Source organism: Malurus melanocephalus, unplaced genomic scaffold (assembly GCF_030028575.1).
Source record: "Malurus melanocephalus ecotype Western Australia unplaced genomic scaffold, MMel_1.1 scaffold_200, whole genome shotgun sequence".
Lineage (NCBI taxonomy): Eukaryota > Metazoa > Chordata > Aves > Passeriformes > Maluridae > Malurus > Malurus melanocephalus.
The window spans coordinates 578,945-594,838 of record NW_026623432.1 but is presented as its reverse complement, the minus strand read 5'-3'; the positions used below and the strand labels follow the sequence as shown (position 1 = coordinate 594,838).

The following is a 15,894-nucleotide window of genomic DNA, read 5'->3' as shown; positions in this document are numbered from 1 at the left end:
CCTTTCYCTTGGAAACTAAGAAATACTCAGAGATACATCAGCTTTGTTTCTCATAATTTACCAAATAATTTTATGAACATAAATCCCTACTTTTTAGACCAGATATTCTGAATGTGACCAACAATGTTTAGACTTTTAAGGGTTTTCATTGCTTTTAAGAGACACTGGATGCTCCCCATGAGCAGTGAGGCACACACAGCCATACTGATGGGTGAAGTATCAGCAATATTTTCTTCGGTATCTTCTAAGCTCTCAGAAAAGGATGCCACTTGCTTAGAGCAGATTTTGCGAGGAGTTTATTCATTTTAGGAAGTAAAGGCCTGATCCAAACCCCGATGAAGTCAATGGAAAAATACTCCCATTGACTACAATGGGCTCTGGATCATGCCCTAAGTCCAGTCTCTTCATTAAGGCAGGAATAATCATAGGATGTCTTTCCAGTAGCCTGGAGTACCTAAGATGCTGGGAATTTCAGCTGAGTAATTTCACTTTAGATTGCCATGCAATTTGGAGTTTGAAAGATGAAGTCAAGGTCTTTTTCAGTGCTTTTTCAGTGACAAGAGAACTTTAAATGTGGGTGGTTTCAGTTCCTGGTTATAGTCAATCCCACCAGTTCAGTGAAAATCCTTAGGCATCCTAATGAGAAAACAGCAAGAACAAGTGGAGCCAAAGAAATGTTTGYTGTTCAGGACACACTTCAGAAATACAGTGTAGACTCTGGTTTGATTTGACCAATGAACAGATGCAAGTTGATGCTTTTGGAGAGATCAGTACAGAACCTGACTACACAAGAGMAATTAAAAGATTATAGCACAGTAAAATATATAAGATTTTGGTTGTACTTCTTTTTAAATTAACAGATAAGGAAAGARATGATGTTTCTGAAAATGTTTTCTCAGTTTGCACAACAAAACACCTCAGTTCATAAAAAATGAAAARTGGCAGAAAGATATTACATTACAAATAGCAATAATAACTGTAAGTTCTCTGAAATTGCAGATGTGAATTGTGAATGTTATAGTAGTACAAACTTTGACAGACAGAAGTAAATGGATAGAATAAGTATAGTGTTATTAAATCAGATATAAAGTATGTCTGTGTTAGGATCAGTTTTATATAAAATAAAAATCTGAAACAAACATAGCTTGTTATATTACTGCTTAAAAATTGCATTTATGATAAACTACTGGATAGATCAGCCATTTGAAAAGATCTGTAGTGCTATTCACTACTCACATTTCACTAAATTGTCATTAGCATTATTTATTATTTTACCTTGATTATTCATTCTGACAAGAATAACTCAAAAGTTGAAGCATGTTTTTTAACCCAATCACAAACTATTCTACTAAAAAATATCATCCTAGTTTCAATGTACCTTATGATAAAGAGATTTCTAAAGTTATATTCTAGGACTTAAAAAAAATCAATGTAAGTTTGACATAATTTCAATAGCAAAAGATCAGCATATTCATTGATCTATAAATGCTTGCAAACATGCCACCACTCTTAYTAAGACAATGAAACACATTCATTTAAGTTTTGTGCTTTTAGTTTTACTTGCTTTTCACCAGAAACATTTCTGTGATACTGTTGGGCCACTTACATTTAGTTTTAAGCACCCTAAAAGCCTGCTGACAACTTTTATTAATTTTAGAGGTAAAGGAAGCAGRTCTTAAATCTCCACATCAAAATATGACAGTTTTCCAGAGGAACAGGTTTATTTTGCATATGCATAAACAAAAACTTGCTCATCCAAGGACTCTCCCAAAATACAGAAAAATCTCATGTTTGGATCCATGGTGTAAATCACCATGGACTCATATATTTCTCTCCAAAATATTCAAATATATTATTTCACCACAGGATAACTTCAATGACATTTGAAACTCACACAGTCATGATCAACACCGAGGAACACCTGATTTGAGATAAATGTCTCTAACATGWATTCCTTTTTCTCCTTCATCTAAAAATTCTGGCCAAATGCCCTACTTTACCTGAGAATATAGTATTTAGTAGCACAAAAGCTACCCCAATTGCAACTGTGTTGAACAAATCCAAGGACTGTTTTCAGTTCAACTCTATCTTTTTTCCATCTCTTCGTTCTTGTTGCAATTCATTTTACTCAGCACTGCTTCATTCAAATCATTGTCTGAAAGAGAAGAGGAAAACATCCCACTACCTGGGATGGAAAAAAGAAGAAAATTTATGCAGCTTAAATGCTCTTGTCTGGAGCTAATATAAACAAAATAATTTCCCATCTATTTGTTCAAATAAAAGGCATTAATTTGCTTTCATGTGGTTTTCAATTTATCCAAGGATGTCCACTTATCACTTTCAGATGAAAGGCATGGCTACAATCAGAAAGATCAATAGACATCAAAGCTCTTTAAGCAAGGTTCARCAAGTACCTGCTCGATGCATGTATGGCTTGGCTACTAAAATTAGCCAGTGCCATTGGATTATAAATAACATCTTGATCTATGGTTCCCATTTGATTTAACTAAACAAATATTACATTCCTGTCCCTAGAGTCTTACAGTGACACGGGCCAGATTTCAAATCCTGGAAGATTTCTAGGATGTACAGTGCATATAAAAGACTGTACATTGATTTTCAGACAAAAGAGAAAAAAAAAATTGTAAAGATGAAATGTTTAACTGGAGAGGATTTCGCAGTACAATGTATTGAGAAAAATTCTGTCTTGTCCTTACTTGAGGAAGGAACCTGAAGTATGTAGGAAAACACTTAACACTCATCAGAGAACAAACTTAATGACATGATAACATTTGATATATTCTTCAGCTAGTTTTAAAGTCAACAATTAGACAAAGTTATTCAGACATCAAATAGGTTGTTTACAGCAGCTTTAAGTTTTTCAATATACATGAGACAGACATTTCAGATCAGTCTGTAATATTCCTTTGATACCTAAATAAATCAATAAACAAGGCCATAATGAATTTGGAAGACGGTTTTGTCATTAGAAAACCTTGTAAGCATCCAGCAGCTTAATTCTTACAAGGAGTGGGAATKGCTCACCTGCATCTAACACTCTAGAGCTTCTAATTTAGGTTTTTAAAATAAAAAAGTAGACAATTACATTACATACCATTAGAAATAATGTGTTACCCATTTGACGCATCAGTAGATTGGATGGGATTTTACTTCCTCCCCTTCTATCTCCCTACTGTTATTCAATCCATGTAAAAAATTAAGTTTTCCTTAACTGTGGATGCTCTAGAAAGGTCTTCAATTACCATCTTGCATATACCAGTATACCATATACCAGTAGGTTGTGTGTACTTCAAGCGAGAGAAGAAGCATATTTTTGGCCTTGAACATAAGGCCCAAATCAATAACTGCAGTGCAAAATCTTTGCTTAGACCAAAGTTATAATTTTCAGATATTTGCCTGAAATGAAGGAAATACACCTTTGCTCAGGTATTAGCYAGGCTGTGCTGCTGGTCCAGGCACTGCCACCCAGCAGGTACATGGCCACCACAACAAAAACAAAGGAAAATCAAGTCCAATAACAGAGGCACACAGACTCATGAATATTGTAAGAGGCTTTCAAGATCATCTAGTCCAGCCATCAGCCTCACAGCACCATAATCATAAACCCTAAAGTGGGTTAAACCCTAAACCATATCCCCACAGGAGAACCTGGACTCCTCTTGAATACTTCYAGGACTCCACAGCCTCCCTGGGCAATTTATTTCAACACCTAACCCCCATTCTCTGTGATAAACTTTTTTCTAACATCTAATTTGAATTTTCCCTGGCACAACTTAAGGCCATTTCCTCACATCCTTTCTACTGATGTATGACAGAAATGACTGACTCCCACCTCACTACAACCTSCTTTCAGGTAGAAAGCAAYGAGGTTCCTCCCTGAACCTCCTCATTCCCTCTTTCCCTTCTCTCCACCACTCAAACATCTTCCTTCTTCTTTTAAGAACAAGCCAGAAGTCAAGAATGTTTCAGAGGTGCTGCTTTGCCCACATGTCCTGCTTCAAGTTCTTATCTGAATCTGTAGTCCCTAATATCACATTCTTTTCACATGTATTGTCAGGCATAGCAAGCARTGCCACAAACTGCTTATTTTCAGTTGTGCCTGATGTAAGCACTGATCTGTCAGATTTAGAARGAATGAATGGATATAAATGTGATGAGGCTTCAGAAATTAATCCAACTATCAGTAATATTAATCTTGTTTTCACARTGGACTTTCTGTGAAATACAAAGGAGGTTTATTTTCTCTGGAGAGTCTGATGAGCTACGATTCTTAATAATCAAATACATTCTTTTCCCTTTGTTCGTTTTTAAATTAAAATAGGAGAGAGAGTGTATGTTTGCTCTCATACCCCTTATTCATMATCTCATTTCCCAGTTCCTCCTCAGGCAAGCACATCTGGTAGATTAGGCCTCCACTAGAAAAAAAAAAAAAAAATCTGTTTTTTCTGTCTTTAGAAACCATCAAAATTAAAGTATGATAACCTGAAAAGTTTTAAAATAAAACAACCCCCCTTCACCTACACACAAAGGAACTCTTAATTAAAACTTACTGAAGGACAGAAGAAAAAGCAATAACACAATATCAAAGAACATGTGGACAAGAAGGAAGCATTCACCCTGAGATATTTAATATTTTAATTGGTTATCTGGAAGAAATAAGAAACTGCATGTTATGAGTCCAATTCTAACCTTATTAAAGTCAGTGGCAAAAAGCCCAGTGAGTTCAATGGGGCCAATATGAAGCTCTAATTGAATTAGAAACTGACTTCAGATAAAATATGTTACCTTCTTTCCTTCATCTTCCCATTTTAGCAAAAAGAAATAAGAAAGATTTATTGAAATCCATCACAAAGGCAAGCAATTGAGTTTGTTTTGACCTGGATCAAAAGAAATAAGTATTCATGAGGAGTGTAGCTTTGACTGTGAATTAATTTAAATAATACTGGACATTGAGCTTTTGAAAAGATGCCGACTGTCCTACCAAAGTGTTTAAAACTTGTCCTGCACCAAAACCAGAGGTGTCTAAACACTTTGCTGACAAGGCAGCTCTATTTGAACACAATAAATATTAAAATTTTCCCTGACAAAGAAGAGAAAATTAAGAATTAGTTGATAGAAAAAGACCCTTGCCTTTTATATTCCCCTCTTCCAGTCAGCACTTKCTGTAAATTCAGATTGCAAGATGCAAATTCACATAAGGAGGGGCTGACAAATGAAAACTTCTCTCCYTCTTACTGGCTGCAAAACGATTTATCAGTTATTACTGGTGGAGGAGGAGCAATAATATACCAGGAAAAGACCACTGTTTCCCTTTTCCAACACCACCTCAGGGTCCTTTTTCTCCAGCTGCTACTGGTTGCTGCCACCACTGTGACCTTGGTCATCTGTGAGAGTGACTGAACTGAGAGGAAGGGAGGCTGCTATCAAAGGCATATGTTGTGGAGTATCTCTTCCGTAAGGATTTTTTCCCAGCCCTCAGAAGCAGGAGCTTCCAAATTCTACTGTAATAGMAGAACTGAAACATGGAAAGACAGCAGCAAAATCAGAGCCTGCCTTAACCTGGCAGTTTTCAGATTCTGTTACCTGAAGMTGTGAATTCAACTCAATGGAAATAATTCTAAAAGTAATTGCCTGCAGGTGCAACACTCTAGCTGCTCTTGCRTGGTCCTCTGTGAAATTACTCTTATGAGAATTATTCCTCTCCTTTTGAAAGACAAACATTCATTACATCAACAGGGAAAGTGCAAAGAGAGGAGGAAGGAGGAGTCCCATTTCTCAGCACAGTGGTTAGAGGCCATTTTCTTTTCTGTGGAAGGCTAAGCTTGGAACCTCCCAGAGCAGTTTCAGAAAGAGTTTCATGACAAATAATGCAGATGAGCAATCACCAATTAATGAATTGGAAGAATGTCAGTCAGCCTTAACCTGCCTCTCATCTTCTTTCTCATGGCAGCAAAAGAAGCCCTTTTACAAAGCAGCTATTTACAGTGTTTTTTTTTGATGGGTTAAAGAATCTAAAAAAAAACTTTTGAAGTTTTTCAAATAAGGCTGTTTCCTTCCCTACTCTCCCTGCAGTGGCTCAAGCTTGGGGAAATGACAAGTGCCCATCTTTGCTTTGGCTTCYGTTGTGCTTAATCCAGAAAGGGTTCAACCCTTCCAAGATCTGGAACTAAGGTTTGGCTTTGAGACATTGCAYACCTTTGATTAACAGATTTTAACATTTATGAAGAGTGATTAAAAGACAGCAAACAATAACAAAACACAAATAAAGTTAGTGTGGAGTTTCTTTAGTCATGATCTGGTTGAACAGATGTTTCCTAAGCATCATGACATTTTAGCTGCATCTTTTTTCCCCCAGAATAAAACATTAACAGCATCTTCAGAAAGCAAATAGATAAGTCTTTTTAATATATATTCATCATCATAGCAACTGGAATGCGTTTTGTAATGCCAAGCATGAAATATTCTGGAAATGGATGAGAGCCTTCCTTTGTATTTCTCTGTCCAACTTCTTTGTGTAATATATGTCCAAATACTTGCAGCATTAGCTTRGGCACATTTGCAGTTTTCAGCAATCTGATGACTGCTTATTGCTGTCTGGGGACATATCAGCTCCTGTGTTCACAGYAGAGTATCCATGTACCTGGGAGATATGCATACTAAGTGATGGGAAGCATGCCACATTAGAAAATTGATTGCATATGTCAGAATATGAACCACATTTTTACAAATTAGCCTATGTTRAAGTCCACAATATGCTTGACTTGAAATGGGAGAGATTCAGGACTTTTGTTTAAACTTGAGCTTTCTGCAGATTTTTTTTTAAAATCTAGAATGCATTTCATGTTGAAAACAGCAAAGGCAAAATGCTGTAATATTCTCATATCATGTTTATTGGATTTTTGAATTTTATGAAACTTCAATAACAATCGTGGGGCAGTCTTGCATAAACATCATCTTTACGTGCTATGATTGAGAGCCTGTATCAGCACAGAATTCTCCCCAAACAATACATTACCCAARCAGTAGATGTAGGGATAAGCTTTACTATTATAATGAAAGAAAAAAATCTGGTTTATGCTTTTGTTCTTCCTTTCTCCTTCAAAATGTTCACAAATTTTAGAAATCAACATGTGAAAAAGGACAAAGAAAAGCTCCTAGAGGTGACTCTGTACTGCCTTTTCTCTAAAAGGTCCTTTTCAAGGGTTCTGTAGATTGTACCCTTGAATGTGATATGATGATACCTCATTGTATTTTCCATCATTTTTCGAACAATGCTCTATGATTACATTGCTGAMTGGATGCCATAGCTATGCAATGTTTTCTAGGCTCAACAGGAGTTCCATACTGCAGTTCCTGTAATCTATATATGATCTGTAAAATAAGTGAAGTAGTGGAAATTGTTCAAACTGTCTGGCTAACACCTTTAAAACGCATTTAGGAATGTAGAGTCCATCAATCTTAGAAGCAGATGAAGAAAACTTAACTAAAATGTTAGTAGACAATGCTTGATCCATGTCTAAAAACAATCTCCATAAACTCATTAGAGGATTTGCAAATTATCCAAAAGGAGCAGAATTGGCTCCACCCCATGRTATGCTGTACATTATTTTTAGGCACAAGTTTACAATTATTTATTTACTCACCACTGCCAGGATTTTGCATGATTTTTTTTTCTTTATCATCCTCCTTTGCTTTCCACTTTCTCCTGRATGTGCTTTGAAACTGAAGACAAAAATTGTTTCCACATAGCAAAAATAAAACTTGGCAAGTTGAAATTCCATGGTTTTTTCTCCCCTAGCAGCAGAAGTGTCCATGTAGCTYTAGTATTCAGATTATTCTTATTGAGAAAATGATTAGTAATCTTCAGATGCAAAATTTTTCTTCTTTCTTCTGACACAGCTGGTATTCAGCACTGAAAAAAGGCAGCTCCAAACTGGATAGAAGATCTTGAGAGGCTGGAGAGCTTTGAAATGTTAATAAATGTCAAGGGGCGAGGTGAGATAACAAAATTTAAATCTTCAGAACTTYGTGCTCAAAGCTAAATGTCATTTAAGCCATGATCTTAAATAAGAAATACTTGAGTTGTTTGTCARTGAACAGTTTCAAGAATGCTAAAGAAAATCCAGACAGAGTGATAGAATGTATTTTAAATTGAATTAGTTGCGCTGCTATTTCTACTGTCATTTTGTTAAAATGTTAAAATGTAAAAACAGATAAATGGCAATGTATAGTTGAGGGTTACCTAAACCAAATTTTTCATTACCTGCTAATTTCTGTTGTCACCATCATAGCAGGAGGCGGGTTTTGCAGTCCTAAATAAAATGACAAGAAGTCTGTCATGAAGAGCCCCTGAATTATCAGCTCATTTAGTGTCATCAGCARCAGAGGGTGCTGAGCCTCACRGGCTGGATGACAAGATTCTGGTTCAGSAACTTTAAGAAAGAAAMTKTMTATTTACTTWAYTGGCTATTTTGCAYTTGRTATATCACAGTTTTAAATCATATGMCTTATASTAAGGAAACCAAAGGRTGTYAAATTTYGCAGTRTTTCAAGGTGTTCAGAATCACACACCATACTTATAAACACTTTCACTACCATGATCTACTTCYATTCCTTATTAAATATTGYATTTTATACCTCCCATTTAAATGGAATGTTCATCACTGTGCACAGATTCTATAGAAAGGAGCCTGTGGAAAATCTGTTTGATTAATTCTAAGAYAGAAGAAGCTCTCATTTTCTCACAACATTAAAAAAGTTTCTAAATGTTCCCTTTCTTTTYTCCATATATTCCAAACAGATGTGTGTTTAAAATTTCATTCCATTTAAAGTTTATGTCCTTGTTGAGATTTCCATAAAAGTTTGTGCCTGTTGAGATTTCTGTCTTTTGATCAAATCCAGTTGAATAATAAAATCTTGGAGAACTAAAATCATGAACACCTAGAGTATTTTCCTATTTTTATTTTTATGCATCTCAAATCTAATATTTTTCTAGCAGCACACTGTCAACCAACTGAACTCTAATGACATTTGATAGACTTTTTTATAAAGTTGTATATTATATGCCAGCACAGAGAATTTTTTTTGAGTCCCCATAAGCTACTGAATTGCAAAAGAGATGTTAATCTGATAGACATATAAAGACTACAAAGTTTGCATTACAAAAGAGAGGAGGAAAGCTGAGAATTCTAGTTGAATTTAAGAAAAACAATCACAGATCTGAAAGCCATTGTGTATTTAATAAAAATGTGACATTACCTTTGCTGCCTTCTGCTATGAACTCTGGGTTTTCCATGTTAACATCACTCTCTTTTTCAATCATCAAAGAACTGGCAATATTAACACATGGACATGCCGTACTGACATCGTTAAAACAGAAAATTTAAATTATTACTAGGTAAATAATTGCCTGGATWAGTGTAGACTTTCTACCAAGACACTGAAGGTAACCAGATACTTTGTGTCACTAAAGTTATTCTCAAATGACAGCAGAACTCTCTGGGCCTGGATCTTTGCCACACAACTTAGATAACAGTTGAAGAAATTCCTCCTGCASGCAGAGTAATTCATACTGCTTCATTACAAAGAGGTGCCAGATTGCTCAGAATATCAAACAAAATCACCCCATGGGTGGTTTCTGCACCAAAACCAGTCAGTAGAATGTGGGAGTGAATAAGTTGGAAAGGAATTAAAAATGTCTTCCATTTGGCAAGGAAAACTCAAAATGCAGGGACTTGGCTCTGAAAAAAAAAAAAAATACAGTAATTCTTTTTGACCAGCAAAATMATTTGTGTTTAAAATAAAGCATATCAGCTCCTTGTAGATTTTTAAATGTTAAATTTGTAATATTAAATTGGTATACAAATATAAAATCACTCATAATCCTCAGCTGAGCTTCATCTTGTGATAATATGAAATTTATTGCAAAACTGAAAGCTAGGATTGAGCTCATATAGCAACCAAGGGTTCAATGTTAGTCTTGTAATTTCTGAAAATGCTGTTGTTGCTTTGATCATTGGGAAAATATGCTTGCTTTAGATTTCTGGTGTTCTTTTACATTGTTTAACTTCCCTTTTCAATGTTACATGGATCACCTAAGTATAGAGCATTAATTTAGCTTTTAAACAGTGATTTTTAAAACAAAGGGAAAGAGCRGATTACTTGTGATGAAAAATCCTCTAGCACTAAGAAATGAGAATGAAGTTYTCCTTCCCCATTATTAATCATATTTGGGCTTCACTAAAGATGGCAAAAGGCATTCACTTTCAACAAACTGATTTTTCCTAACTACAGCTAGAACTCATAAAAAAGCAGAATCTAGAGGGAGGATGTGACTAAAGCATGAATCAGGCACTGCAGTTTTATAAGTAAAACCCCAGATGAAAGGTGTTTTCATTTAGTGAAGCAGGTGATCCAGCTGAATGCTTCCTTTATCCAGATACATTAATCTAGCATCTGTGCAAAAAAAAAAGCACCTGTTTTTTTTTCACAATAGCTGCAAYGAGTGCCACAGGTACCTTTCACATCCAACTACACTAAATACCAAGTAATTGCTTTCCTTTAMAGCCACCGCCTTTTAAGTAGCTGAGTATTTTTGTCATGTATCTCACTGGAAGAATGGAAAACTTAGAAGATGCAAATAACTACATGTTGCAGRTGCTGCATGTAGCAGCACAAGGCTGCCCTCACAGGCCCAGTAAGTCCTTGTCTGCCTRCATTTATGCAAGAAGCTGTTAAGTCCTTCCAGAGCTCTGAACAGAATTAGTACTCACAGTTGTGGCATCCCTCTCCTTGAGATAAGAAGTCTTGAACTGCAGTTTTCCTTTATCTGAGAATGGAGAATTGAAATGCCGCTGTGCAGTGTTGGTCAGACCTGTTACTTTGGTAAAGAAATCTGAGCAGTTTTGTTCTTTCCTTTTTCATCATGGGCTTCTTAAATTGTCTTTCTTCTCCCAGTTAGGATTCATTGCTTGAATGGCATAGCAGCTTCCCTTCTCTCCCATACTGACCTTGTTGGGAGATTGTGAATCAACACAATTCCTTTTCCTGGGAAAGAAAATGGATGGAAGCAGCAACTCCTGCTTCTTCTGGTAGCTGATGTTCTTACCTTGCTGGTGGTAGCTCTGCCACACCACTGGCAGGTGTTTGCCAGGCACTATTTCAACAAGTATGTGAAGGAAGGCAGGACAAGGATTTATGTCATGTGGAGATACAGACTAWTATAAATACAGCACAGAGGAAAACATGGAAGTGCTGGAAAAGGTCTGACAATGGTGCAAACTGGGAGAAGAAAAACTGAGAGATGGACACTGAGGTATGGCTATCACAGGAGCAGACATGCCAACACAGAGGCAGACAGCCCAGAGAMCCCCGATGCACAGTCATTAAAATACAAATCCAGTGTGCCCAATGAGCCCATCCTCCTGTCCATTCCAGTGCACCTTCATAGCTTTTGCTGTGCTATATAAATTGAGGGGGATTAGGATATGCAGAGATCTCTTGTTTTTGTTTTTTTTTTTTTTTTTTTTTTTAATAGACAGCGTATCGTTAAGATGGCTCCAAAGTGACAGATGGGAAAGAGCTTGGTGGATGCAAGGATAACACAAAGGCAGTTGGTTGGTTTACAGCATTTTCAGTGAATATTGAGGTGAGATGGGAGCAGAACTAAACTCGAACGAAACTCACTATGGACAGAAATGAAAGACAGCAAGTGATAAAAATGTAAAGTGATCATCAAAGTGTAAAGAGAGATGATCCTAAGGTAATGATGAAGAGCAGTGGAGTTGTGAGTGTAAGACTTCACATCAAATGCTGAGTCAGAAGTGAGGAGATAAAATATTTTCAGATCAGATACAGACTTCTGTGTTCAAAAGAGTTGAATGGTGCAGTTTTTGTCCTTTGTATATGTCTTAGCACTTCAGCTCTGCTCCCTCAGCTGAAATATCTTTGTGGCTTCAGGGAGGCTTTTATATATAAAATAGAAGACACACACAAAAGGCCAATTTCTTGTTTGTTGGGCAGTGTTCTCTAAAGTATTCTATCTTTTGCAGCTGAACACGAACAGTATGCTTTTATTTGGTGGCTAAAGAATTTATCTGTCCTAAATGTGTTTGCAAACTTGGGAATARGTATGAGCAAAATCCTTCATCTTCTTCTTCTAATTATCTTTCTGAGTCTCTTTTCTTTGGGGGGTGGGGGGAAGGAGAGGTGTGCTATCAATTTCTTTTTAGCAAGAAATCTTTACTTTCTCTCACTRGTTACATTGTTGATAGATTCAAGAGAATATCTCCAGCATAAAAATTGAAAAAAAATTGAGGGGTAAGCTGCTAACATTTATCAGAGCCTTTTTTTTCCCCCCAAGCTGTTTTTAGAATTGTGAAGATAGAAAAGGTTTAAATGAGGGTGATTTACAATATGGACTTCTTGAGATTTTTAAATGATGTTGCAGAGAGTCCTTGACAAATTGAAAAGGCCATATTTCCTGGAGCAGAGAAACATGATTGGGAGTGGTTGTTCAAATACCAGGAAAAAGAAAAGTATATATATATAACACTATATTCATGGAGGGGGGAAATATCTCACAAAACTATAAATAATATTTCAATGCACTATGATAACAAAACCTCATTTTTTGAAAACTATGTAAGAAATAAGTATACTGTCAACATGGCTGTAGATCACACTCATTGCACCAGAYACACCAAAATGATTTATCTATCATTCTTAGTTTTAGATTAAGGCAAACATGAGGTAAAATGCATGAGGCTAAGACTAACAGCTCAWCTAATCCACAGTAATTTACTGTATTATGCAATATTAACTCACATAGCGGTGTTAATTTAACCCAAACTTCCTTTCCACAAAATGGAAAGCTTGTTTGAACTTCCTTCTGGTTTTAAACAACTGGCTTCATAATAATGAAAAATACTAATAGGAAAGGATACAGTTTGCTTCCAGCAAAAATCCATTTTATTTTAATATTTTGTGTTCATAGATCACATTAAGATACCCTACTATWGTGTGATATGAAAGAAATGTTATCTTTACTGTTTGTGGTATAGTGGATTAGGCTATTATTTAAATTGACTATATAAAGAATTTTATTACTTTTAATTAAAAATTTCAATTATCATATTTTATCTGGGTTTAAATTTGTTTTTGTTTGTATTCTTAGTAGAAACAATTTGACCCTGTTCCCCCAGTGCACACACATTTTGTTACTTACAATGTTTTTTGTTTAACGGTATACCTAGCTATTAGACAATATTTCCAAAGGAGTTTCCAGGATCACSTAAGAATTACCATTCTAACTTTGCTTGACTTGTTTTGCTTACACAGGGTTTTATGTTTCTCCCTCCTTTTTCTGTGGCACAATTTGATATTTTTAAAAGAAAGCACGGATGTGCACGCAATGTGATTATTAACATCCGTGTCCTCTACAGTTAGTTCTTTCGGTTAACACTTCACTGAAAAAATCGTAAAATTTATTTTATTATATACTTGTCTCAGAGGGACTAGACAAACTCTGTGTTACAGTGGGATTTAGGCACTTAAATAGCAGCAGCTTTAAAAAACAAGTTCATCATTTTTCTGTGAGTCCAATATAATTCATTGAAAGCTAAATATTTCGATTTCTCATATATTTATTTATACACTATCTCCAATAGGAAATATTTCTAAATATACATATTAGTGTGTGCATGTGTATGCACTTCTTTTAACATGTCTTTCATTTTGCCTGTATTTTATAATGGATACATCCATCTTAAGCATGGATGTGGTAAATATCTTAACATAGCATACTTWAAAAAAGGATGATGAGCTAGGACTTGGAAAGGTTAAGGAAAAAAGCTGTGATAAATCATATGAACTTGTGAAGAGATACTGATCTGGRAATGAACTATTGGTGCATGCTGCAAACCCATGTAACTGAGGGATGACTCAATCACTGCCGAGGACAGAGGACTGTAATATGTGATTACAAATCAATTATTTGCGCTAAAAAAATGTTGCAAAATATATTGTAATTATAAAAGTAGTCAAATACCTGAAACCCTTCTTCTCATGTCATTACTAAGCCACAGCTGTAGAAATCAGATTTTCTGTATTTTTAATTATGCAAATTAAGTATTATATATTTAAATAGCTCATAGATCACCTTATTTTTTTATGTCAGTCTTTTAAGTTTTCCCATCTAATTTTCCCATCTACTTATACTTTGGGAAGAGAGATGGAATTCGTTCCACTTTTTTCAATAAATCTAACAACATTTGATGCAGAAAAACCTAACAACTATGAATGATACATGATGTTTAAGAATATGATGGGATTTGTTTTGAAACAGAWTTTGGAAGATAGACTTTAAATAGATAGTGAAACTGTGATTTTATCCATGGTTTTGGAATTCTTAGATGAGAGGACTTTCACCTTCACACAATAGTGGCTCTTCAATATATAATAATTCCTTAATAACATAACCTTTCAGGTTTGATTTTGGTGCTGATTACTAATACTTACAGCTTGAATTAGAGATATAATTTTATCTTGCTTAAAGAAGTGGCTTATGTCTGTATTTCTAAAACTGGAGCCCAAGCATAAGATTTGTGTAACTGGTAACAATCTGCAACTCTACCATACTGAAGAAAACTTCCTAATACTTCCCATGGAAATAAATTATTTAAGAGTATCAAACTGCAAACACGGTTTATCACAAATCTTTTAAATTAAATTAAGTGATCAACCTATTATGAATTCCTTTAAATCTTAAAAATATAATGTATTCTGCTTTTCAGTGAGGGGTGAAAAGGCAGTTGATTCTCTGCTATATCTGTGCTTCAAGTTCCTAGGAGCTACATTTTGAGTTTAATCTCCTGACTTACACAGGATTGGTAAATTAGGTAAAAGAAAACATTGCATTAAACTCAAGGTACGAAATTATTATACATTGTTTTATGTATTTTTATATAAAAAGTTACAAGTAGCAAGCATATGACACAGAAATGGAACAGTAACAGCAATAACTGTGAATGCATGCTTTTTACAATGTATCTAATAAAGGGATTTTTGCCAACTCAAATATTCAGTAACATACATGCAGATTAATTTCTCAATGTCAAATTCAGTCATATTGCTAGATGCGTATCCAACAAACGTTTCTATTSAAGTGGTTATGAATGGCTAAATACCTGATTTCAATAAATTGTTCCTGAAATTGGGAATTTTACTTGCAACAAAAAGAAGAGAGAAAAAGAAAAAGAGAAATGACTGATAAGCATAATAACCAAAGTCTTATTGCCTTCTAGTAATTTTACTCGACACTGCTGAATTTTGTTCATGATAAGAGCATAGCTGGTCAGAGAGTCCATAAAACCTCTAGCTGGTGTTTCCAAGGACGATAGTTTCATATTTCATTGTAGCATGTTCAAAATCACCCAGGAGCGCACTATTYTCAAGCAGTCTATATAATGAAAACAACGTACATATAACAAAAGTTCAATGTAAATCTTCTTCCACGTATCACACAACATACAAGTAAATAATAGACATGAAACAGATCAACTTAAAGAAAACTATTACTTTTAAAAAAGTAAAATAAAAGGACAGTCTCAGGAACTAATTTCTTTCTCAGATTTTCAGCAAATCTCCAAGTCGATTTAATAACTAAGGAGCACTTGGTGGCCAGCAACCAAAATACAAAAGAAATATATCTTGGTGCACTGGGACTATCTTGCTAAGGATATGTGTATACTTCTTAATTTGGCATAAAGGCAATTAAATTWTATTGGAAAATTGTCCACTCTCTTTTTCAGACAGCTGAGATATTTCATTATAGATTTCTATAACTGCATGAATAGTTGTCTGACAGCAAAACAA

At 35.1% G+C, this 15,894-nt stretch overlaps 1 protein-coding gene across 1 annotated transcript in view; it reads right to left on the bottom strand.

Moving 5' to 3' along the window:
- Positions 1-14,278: 14,278 nt before the first annotated feature.
- Positions 14,279-15,894, bottom strand: part of LOC130577880 (neuropilin and tolloid-like protein 1) — a 29,601-nt gene continuing 27,985 nt past the window's right edge. Inside the window, exon 6 of the mRNA XM_057373511.1 lies at positions 14,279-15,478. The gene's annotated coding sequence lies outside the window, so the exon portion shown is untranslated. The remainder of the gene's footprint in view (positions 15,479-15,894) is intronic.